This window comes from Nelumbo nucifera, chromosome 8 (assembly GCF_055504915.1).
Source record: "Nelumbo nucifera cultivar China Antique chromosome 8, China Antique-T2T, whole genome shotgun sequence".
Taxonomy (NCBI): domain Eukaryota; kingdom Viridiplantae; phylum Streptophyta; class Magnoliopsida; order Proteales; family Nelumbonaceae; genus Nelumbo; species Nelumbo nucifera.
The window spans coordinates 30,650,064-30,660,682 of record NC_142656.1 but is presented as its reverse complement, the minus strand read 5'-3'; the positions used below and the strand labels follow the sequence as shown (position 1 = coordinate 30,660,682).

At 35.2% G+C, this 10,619-nt stretch overlaps 1 long non-coding RNA gene across 1 annotated transcript; it reads left to right on the top strand.

Moving 5' to 3' along the window:
- Window positions 1–415: 415 nt before the first annotated feature.
- LOC148789817 (uncharacterized) lies at window positions 416–6,268 on the top strand. The gene is made up of 3 exons (XR_016079350.1): window positions 416–1,123; window positions 1,583–1,733; window positions 3,206–6,268. It is a non-coding gene; the product is annotated as an uncharacterized LOC148789817 (long non-coding RNA).
- The last annotated feature ends 4,351 nt before the right edge of the window (window positions 6,269–10,619 follow it).

Here is a 10,619-nt window from a genome sequence, read left to right as displayed (position 1 = left end):
CTTTGAGCTTTTGCAATTTGCTTACATATACCAATTGGGATCAAGAAACAAGACATTGCATAGGAAGGGATAGATGTCAAAGACATATTTTATCATTACCTCTTTCCCTATAGGTGATAAAAAAGAAAATTTCCACCCCTTTATTTTATTTTCCATTCTTTCATTTAGGTAATTAAGGATGCTCATTTTTTTTATATTCCCAAAGAGGAGGGGAGACCCAGATAATCTGAAGGATTCTTTACTTTGGAGTGAAGAAAATTTCAGATTTTGTGAAATTCACCTTTTTGGCTTGAAGCTTCCCCGTATTGTTTCAAGATTTCCATAACCGCACCTCCTTCCACAAAGTTTTCTCTTGAGAAGATATAAGAATCATCTGTATAAAACAAAAGGGTAATTGTGGAGCAGTCTCGATTGATTTTAATCCTAGAGAAAGAACCATTAACATGAGCATTATGAAAAGCTGAGGATAAAACTTCAAATATTATTAGAAACAAACAAGAGGAGAGAGAATCCCCCTGCCTGAGTCCACGGGAAGGGAAGAATTTTGAGGTAGGATTGCCATTCACTAGTAACTGATAAGATAGAGACGAGATGTAGAGCATGACCAACTGATGATCTTTTGTCCAAAACCCATTCTTTCCATCACATTTCTTACAAATTTCCATTCCACTACAAGAAAAATGGGCATTAGCGGCAGTTTTATAACTGGCACATGGGTGACTGCCGCTAGAAATGCCAGACTAACGCTTTCATCTAAAATTGCTGCTAAATGCCAAACTGGCTGCCGCTACATTACACCCCGTGAAACCCAGGCTTCTCCCCCCTCCCGCAGTCCCTCTCTTCTATCTTCTCACTTTCGTATTCCCACTCTCCTCTCTCTCTCTCTCTCTCTCTTTCACAATGGACAATTTCTGATTTCTCACGGGTGACAGCATCGGGAACAACACCTCTCTCTGAAGCTCGAATTAAGTAAGAAGTGGGAGACCTCCATTTCCTGATGCGGTATACTTCTCATAATCAAGCCCCTTCTCCAAATATACCTTACCACTCTTGGATCTCAATGTGGATTTCGTACTTGTGGAGACATTTCTCTGGATATGCCATGTACCTGAGAATTGGGAAGGTCCTTTTCCTCCATCTATGAAATGTATCTCAGATTGCTTTGTCTTCTGTTTGTTTTGAATTTGTCTTGTTGTTTGTTTATTACCTTCTATTAGCTTGGATCCTTTAGATGAATTCTCTTCATGATTTCTTCTCGTCATATTTGTTAGCTCATCGGTGGGGAACCTTTTGACCTGCATGTATGCTAGTTTATTTATGAAGCATAGATGGTAAAGACATGGCATATACATTAGTGCAACAAATTTAACTGTGCAAACCCCTTGACGTTGACACAGATAAAATATTAAAATCTTACTGCCCCATACTGAAGTTGGACATAAGATTCATAACACTGCTTTCTAGTTGACATTTTTATGACCTTTTTGTGATGGTGGTAAACCGGAATGAATTTGTTGGATAAAGCTATCATGTCCTTTCCCCTTTTCTCCTGTAAACTTAATGTTATTCAGTGCTCGTGTAGGGAAGACTACTTTGCTAAAGATTCTGAATGGAAAACATATGGTTGGAGGAAGAGATGTAGTGCGGGTGCTAAATTGTTCTACTTTTCATGACACACATCTGGTCTGCAATGGTGACTTGGGCGGCTCTTGGAGTAAAAACATTGGATTGTTGTCAGTATTTATTTTCCTGCATCATTATGAACACTCTCAAGGATTAAACTTGAATTTCTTTTATATCTTGTCAAGACAGCACATATAGAAAATCAAAGAAGCTGTTGTGAATGTCCTTAGCAAGAATTAGTAGCCAATATGACTTTCTTTTCTAGCCTTAAAAAGTAAAAGACCAACAAATATTGTTCCAAGAAGTTGAATCTATTATAGACATCATGTGTTCATACCTTAACAACAATGCTTTATTGATATTTTTTGATAGGTAACTGAAAAGCTTTGTTGTATTATATCAAAGAATAGAGTGTACACAATATGCTAGACATCCTGATGTTTAGGTTGGAAAGCCTCCACCTAACCCATTTAATAAGATACAATTACAATTCATGCCTGATCACATACATGCAGTAAGCATGTATGCTTGTTTGAAATTTTTTGCTGTTTTAGTTTTAGTAGAAATGGTAAATCCCTACAATCTATAAACATGTCTATAAGATAAAGAGATCAATCATTATGTTTTGAGTGAATATGTGAGGATTTCCATCAAAACACAGAGTAATATTTTGTGCCCATGGAGGGATTAGCTATCTATCTCAAAGGGGGTCCTTCGCTTAATCTCATAAATAAAATCAGTTTCTGGTTAGAGATAAAAGTAAATGATATCTAGAAAATACCCCAGAAACAATAGATACTAACATATATCCTCTGTTAAATAAATCCATGTCCTTTTCTATCAACATGTAATCTAATGCTTTAGGGAAACTAAAGAAAGTAATGTACATTAGTCCTAGCTTCAACTTGGGTTCTCTTTGCCTCCAGAGTTTGGTGTTTCTCCTCTAACTTTGAGTAAAACTAGAAGAGAAACAAAATGAGAATGGAGTGAGCACATAATTTAAATATGGGTTGCAATTAAGAACCATTAATCAAGAATGTCACTGAAGCAGGGAATTTCATATTCAGAAGTCTAAAAATTGAAGTACCTCCTTCTGTTTCTCAGCACGCTCAATGCATCGGAATTTAAGTGCTGATGCAATGGTTGTCCTGGGTTTTAATGCTCGAACAGATTCTGCAGTACTAAGTATGGCTAAGGATAATCCAGATCCAGAAACAAAAAATAAGTTATAAACAGATAACTAAAAAAGGAATTATTTAGACTTTAGGCTGAGAAGGGTCAAAGGATACGAGGAAGCAACAAAACAAGCATCTTCTTCATCAATATGGTTTTTATTATCAGGTTGCAGTGGCTTCCTTGATACCAAAGATGTACTAGCTAGGCTGCACAAGATACAAAACTCTCAACATCAACAATGGAAAAAAAAGTCCCCCATTTAGTTAGTAGTAACTATTAAATATTTTATAACTAATCCAATATTTTTACATCCAATGACCTATGCATCAGGAAATAGATGCTTCAGTGGTATTACTTAGTCCCCTATTTAGTTAGTAGTAACTATTAAATATTTTCTTTCTCACAGGAAATTACACCTGGTTTGATATAAAATAAGGCCCCTTCAACTGCTCTTCCTATGGTGTCAATGAATGCCAGTTTGCTGCTGGTTTCCTCTTTGACTACTACCAATCTAGATATAAATGTCATTGTACCACCAATCCCCAACAAGCCTAAGGAAGCTCCTGGTCCAACATTGCCATATCAAACTATGCCCTAGTCTATTCCGTCTGTAGTTGGGACATCCAATTCAAGTCAGTCTGAAACATCAACACCTTCTCTGGTAACCCCAAGTCAGCTGCTGTAGCCTGGACCAACATCAATATTTTCATCTCAGTCTTGCCAAATCACTCAAGAAGATGTGGAGGTAGTTCAAGAATCACAATAATAACCACCAATAGTGGCTCCAGCACCAACATCAGCTCGAGCACCAGTACCAGCATCTACACCAGTAGAAGCTAAGGCACCAATATTGCCTTTACCTAAATCTGATCAAAAGGTACTTTGATCATATCTGAATTCTATTTGGTAAAATATCCCTTATCATCTCAAATGGAATTTATTTTAGGCAATTACCCTGGAAGATAGGAAGAGTTAGTTATAAGTTTATAACTTAGAGATTTATTTAAATTTTCTTAAGAACGGATGTTTCATACTTTCATGTTGAATGACCATTTTTTGGTAAACTAATACTATAAAAACATCTTGTTTTGAATGGTAAGTTGGTAACCAATCAGAAGTTTATTAATAAGAATATGTAATCATAAGATTTGATATCAGATCTTCTTATTAAAAATAACACAAATCCTTCTCGCAAGAATAACCATGGGAGCTAGATCCACTGATCTGGGGGAAAAGCAGTACACTAGATAATCTCAACATTTCCAAATATTTCTAAGAATGAATCCAAGTGTATCAATGCTGTGTGATGGGAAAAAGAGATTTCATGAAGTTGAACTAATCAACTAATAAAGAACTATTATGCAAACACAAATATTCAGTTGTGAAGTAGAATGTAAAATCCCAAGGTATTTAATCCCTGGAGAAGCATAAGCATCATAGCACTTCTAAACCCCCAGAAAATATTTCTCTTTGGCCCCAAAACCCATGAAAACTGCAGATTGTACCATGCTAGTAGTTAAAACTGAAAACCAAAACCCGGTGGCAAGACCTATTTGGACCCAGCAACCAATACCTGAGATATGTAGAAGAAACTCATGCGACACAGGAATGAAGCTAGCCCAGAAAACCATGCAGTTCTCTTCACCCCTTCCCACCCCCTGTTTAGCCAAGTTATCAGCAAAGGCATTTGCAGTTCTCTTCACCCAATGAACCTGAGTTTCCACTCCCCTCATTAATCCAAAGATATCACCCTCCCCCAAAGCAAAGAAAAAAAATATGAAGTCACAACAATAAATTTTCCATGGAACATTTACGCTCTGTTTGGTTTGAAGGAAAAAGTAGGGAAAGGTAGGGAAACCTTTACAAAACTTGTATAGGTTTCCCTACCTTTTCCTTCAAACCAAACATAACCTTAGACTCCCATGAGAAATACATTTGCTATTTGGTTAAGTTAATTAATATGTTGTATCACATGTGCACAATACTAAATTAAATTATGCTGGAAGATGGTTAAAGTACCTGATAAAGAACATATTTGACAGAGGATCAATCTTCATCTCCTCCTCGAGTTCAAATAAATGAAGCTTCCACTGTAAAACAAACCAACTCAATGAGGATCTGCTAAACTTGAAGAAAAACAATTAACTGTAAACGATGAATCACATGACATTAGTGAGAAATTTTATCATGTAAAATACAAACATAGGCCTGAAGTAGCATGCTAAAATACATATACAAGAATCAAGAGAAGAAAATTAACCATTAGGAAAAGGATAGAAATGTTAGAAAAATAAAATCTTGCAGAGGGTTCTGACTAACAGGAAGTTATATCTACAGAAAAAGAAGAAATAGAAAGTGAAAAATGCATACCCAGCTTAAATACAAAAATTAACACAACAATTTGTTGTGACCTACACTGAACTATTTCTTTTTATGTTGAACTCCTTTTATATATTCAGAAGAAAAGCTACACTTATGCATATTCCTGTATTGTCCCCATGGTGTTTGATACTTGGGTTTGTCTGAGTATTTATTTACACAGTGTTTTTATGCAAGTGTGATCACAATGAATAACCATAACCTCCTGTCACTAACATAATCATTAGAATATGTCAAAATCAAGTTAGGATGAAATTGGGATCAGTTTGAATTGATTTGAACAGGGGAAGCAGACTGTTGAAACTGCTAAGTTTCTAGTTTATGGGATGAGATGCCCCCCTTGAATGAGGGGGCATCGCTCTGAAGCCTTTGGTTTGAACCAAGCATTTTCCTAAAATTGGGGATGACCCCAAGTGTTAGTGGGGACATCCCTTCTTTCTGGATAGCCTGGAATGTAAACCCCCATGATGTTTTTCTACAAATGTTGAGGCTATTGTTGTTGTTGTTGTTGCTGCTGCTACTGCTGCTGCATTGGATGGAGTGGGTACTGCAACCACTGAGCTTTCCATGGGAAACTTTGTGGGGGAGATGGACCTGGGTCAACTCCAATATCAACACCGACATTGTGCTTATCTGAAGCTTCAGCAACAACCCCTGCTTTAATCAAGAAGTCTTCTAATGTCATGGCACCATGAGTAGGTTACCTTTCATGAGCTTTTTGTTCTTCATTATTCTTCTTCTGCCCTTGTTTTCTTGAAGGATAAAAGGAAACTTTATTAAACTGAAAAAAGGAAATACATCTCTAATCCAATGGTTGTCAAGTTGATAAATCAGATACATACACTAGAAATTAAATTGAGAATGAATCATTATTACAAGGCTGTAGTAACAACCAAAGCTTGATCAAAAAACAAAAATACTAATTCTATGAACGAAGCAATGAGACTACTGACTTTGGCATCTTCATCAATTTTCTTAGTTTCATATACCCTACTGAAAAACAACCAAAGCTTGGTCAGAAAATGAAAAATACTAATCTATAATCAGAACAGAATTGCTAAAAGATCACCCTTCCTCCTCCAACAGAAGTAGAATAGTATAAAGGGAAAATTAATACTAAAGAAGAAATTTGCTGAATAAGATAAGAGGAGAAAAAACAAACAAATTGGTGTCTACTTCAAGTATAACTTTAGGCCCATGTCACAGAGATAAGTTCTCTTAAACCAAACACAGCGTTGGAGTTTGTAAGGTCTATGATATTAAAAGAACCATACAGTGAACCTATCTGTACAATTTGCCAATTAATCAACAGTTTAAAAGGGCATTCAGCAGCATGGTTCATTTTCACATTATTGCTGGTTTCAGAAAACCAGTCAACAGGCCTCGGACTACTCGACCACGCCTCGGCTCAGAAGCGAATTGACAGTATTGCCCTCAGCCCATTTTGACTGGCAACAATTATTTATTAGAATTAAATTATTTTATACTATATATTATACCATACTAATATATATATATATATATATACTAATAAAAGAGCGAATAGATCTCCATTCTAGACATTTCGGTGGACATATACTACCCTTCTTTGTCTAACCGTTTGGTTAGATATTGAAGGGAAAAATGGTAATTTTCCAATCTGTACATTTGGTTGCATCTGTTTCGCTGAGACACTCTCCCACTACGTTCTCCCTCTTTGGTTTCTCTCTCGGAACCGAGGAAGAACACTATAACTTCCACTATTTCCGATTATTTTGGTACGTTCTCCCTCTTCGGTTTCTCTCTCGGAACCGAGGAAGAACACTATAACTTCCACTATTTCCTATTATTTTGGTAGCAAATTGGTAACTTCTAACCATGTAGGCTTTTTTCGCTCACTCTATTTCGTTAAGACACTCTCCCACTACGTTTCTCCCTGTTCGGTTTTGATGATGCGCAATCCGGCCGGTCTTAGCTGTCAACAACCTTGCCTCTGAACTGAGTAGCAGGGAACCTGAAACGGAGGAGATGAGGAAGCTCCGGGGGGAACCCGGTGTAAAAGCTCCGAAGCTCAAGTTAGAATCCTTCAAAGGCAAGATAAAACCAGATAGCGCAAAGTTTGCATACCTCCTCTTTGGGGGGGTGGAGAGCCTTTTATAACCACCTCGTGCACTCACTCCTAGACTTCTGTCAGGTCGGGAATGATTACTTCTGTGCTTCTGCCAGTTCGGGCGTCATTGCCTCTGCTGGGGCAGAACTGTCACTGCTCTTTTTATCGGAGCTGTCTCTGTAACTGGAGATGGCGGTGGCAGGTGACGGTGGCAGGTGGCCGTTGAAGTGCGGCCATCAAGCGTTAGATCCCAAGTCAGTTAGGTGCACCGCTCCTGGATACGGACTCCTTCGGTGTTAGGTACGGTGTGATTTGTCCAGTTCAATGCTCTGGAGGCGAAGTGCTTGGAGCGGTGTGCGAGGCGAAGTCTTGAGTTCGGATAGGGGGGGTGTCCCGAACTGCCATGAGACGGGCCAGTTCGGGTCACTGCTTTGTGTGGCTCGGGACCAAAGGGAGAGTTCGGGCTCCTCGTAGGGAGTTCGGGCTCTTAGTAGGGAGTTCGAGCTCTTAGTAGGGAGGTCGGGCTCCTTTTAGGGAGTTCGGGCCCCTTGTAGGGAGTTCGGGCTCCCCTTAGGGAGTTGGTCTCCTCGAGGGGAGTTTGGTCTACTGGTCTCTTCCCTTTGATGTTTGCACCCTGGGTATGTTGCTTTAAGTGCCGAGCTACTTGTTTTTTGCCACGTGGCGTGATTGCGAGGTCGGGCCAAATCTTCCTTCATCAGGTTTCTCCCTCAAACCCTCAATCCTTTGTACCCTATCCTCCACGAGGACCATATCTCCCACGAACTGGCCCATTTGAGGATGAATTCTCCCACGAACTGGCCCATTTGAGGATGAATTCTCCCACGAACTCTCCCACAATTTCTCTCATGAATGGGGAGTGCAGTTATCTCGAAATCTATATAAATGGGATTTGTCCATGCCTCGGAGTACACACAACTCCCATTTGTGAAAGAGCAACACAACAAAAGAAGCAGGGGATTTTTGCGAGGTAATGTTCTGTCGAATCCTATTTTAAATGATTCAAAATTTTTATTTTAACGGCAATGATTATCTACCAGAATAATGTATCTATGGTAAATATCTCGATTTTTTTTGGGGATTGGAAATGGTTAAATATCTTGAGATTTTCTCATTTTTTCGATGTTTTTGTTTAATGAAGAATATATATATTAATGCATGTTCAAATTTTTCTAAAGAATTTATAAAATAATCTATATTTTTATTTTTTATTATTTAATTTATGTTATAATAAAAATTACTTATTTACCAAGAGGAAATGCAATGCCAATATATTGTTTGAATATTGGTTTTTAATATTGTGGTCAAATCAATTGATTAGATTGATCAATCCACCACCCAATTCAAGATTATAAGTCCATTTTCCCACCAAATTAACCACTTGCTTATAGTGACCTAGCTATTTATTGTAAGAAATTAATGCTCTTTATTTTTTTTCTCCTAATTTTTATCTCATTTTCATCATTAATGAAAATAATTATCATTTATCACACTTTTTTTATATGATAAATATACAATATTATAGAATGTACCCAAATTTATCCACAAAATTTTATATTTTCTAGAATTTTATGTATTTTATTATTTAATTTTAACATCATGTGTTGATCCATTTAGCATGGACAATCGAACCACTATCCCACCACTTGGATGGAAAAACCATTTTGCTTTTTCATTTGATTTTAAATCCTACATTCAATTTTCATTATTAATAAAAGTAATTCTTATTTTCACATTTATTTCAATTTAGTATGGTGAGTATAACATTAGAACTGTATCAAAATGATTTATACAAAGCTTATATTTTTCTTTAAGTTTATATGTGTATTTTTTAATATTTATTACTTAGTTATGATATCATAGATTGGTCCATTTGACCCAGTGTGTTAGATCGTTAACCTTCCACCCAAACATGAAAATGGTTTCATTTTCAAACTGGTTTTAAATTTTGCATTTCATTTATATCATTGATCAAATAATTATTATTTATCATACTTATTTTTTTTATATGATTAATATATAATATTATAGATGCACCCAAGATTGTTTTATATTTTTGTATTATTCTATTTTAAAAATTTTATTTTTAATTATACATCATGGGTTAACCCATTTGACCTAAAAGGTTGAACCACTAACCCACCTCTTAGATAGGAAAATAGTTTTATTTCCCATCGGTTTTAAGTTGTATATTCCATGTCCACCATTAATAAAATTATGTTTATTTTATCATGCTTATTTTTTTAATATGACAAATATATAATAATGGAAGCGTGTCATATTTTTTCAAATTTCTTTATTTTTTATATTTTTGTAATTTTTATATTTCTAAATTCATATTATTTATTTATGACATCATGGAACTATCCATTTAACCCCAATGGTTGAACTAACCACTTAGATGGAAAATATGATTTCATTTCCAAGTTTAATGTAAAAAAATAATTTTATTATATTAATAATTATTGTGTATGAATTTATTAGCGGAATTTAATGATGATAAACAAAAGCATAAATGTTGGATTCAATTAGAGAGAGAGAGAGAGAGAGAGAGAGGATATGATTTATTTAATGACTTAAATGTGAGACTTAATAAGAGGTAATTGGATGTACTTAATGATATTTTCTACCCTGAGATGAACTAAATTCAAAAGGGTATTTTAGTAAAGAAAAATTGCAAAAACCAATAAGTCATTTGCACTTTTATATGTAGTATAAATTAGTATTTGTGCACCTGAGAAATTTTGTGATGATAGTATATAATATGTTTTAAAATCTTTTACAATTTTATATTTCTCTATCTATAAAAATTATTCTTATTTGTCACACTTATAATGGTACATTAATATAGAGATATGCCCGAATGTTTTCTACCTAATTTATATAATGTTTATATATTTTTGTGTTTTTATCTTTTTAAAATTTTATTATTTAATTATAATTTCACAAGTTAACACATTTGACCTGAAATTTTGAATTGATTTATCACCAAACATGAAAGCAATTTCACTTTTGGGTGAGTTTTGAATTTTGTATTTTATTTTTATCATCAATAAAAAGTTAAAATCAATTATCATTTACTATGTCTAATTTTTATATGATTAATATAAAATATTAGAGATGTGTGAAAATGTTTTCTACAGGATTTCAATCTTTTTTCATATTTATTGTATTTTATCTTTTTTAATTATTATTACATAATTATGAAAATAATGGTGCACATATGACCCGAAAGGTTGAATTGTTGACCTGCCACCAAAAAAATAATTTTCTTTTTGGGTTGGTTTTAAATTTTATATTTTATTTCCAACTTCAATGAAGCTATTATTATTTC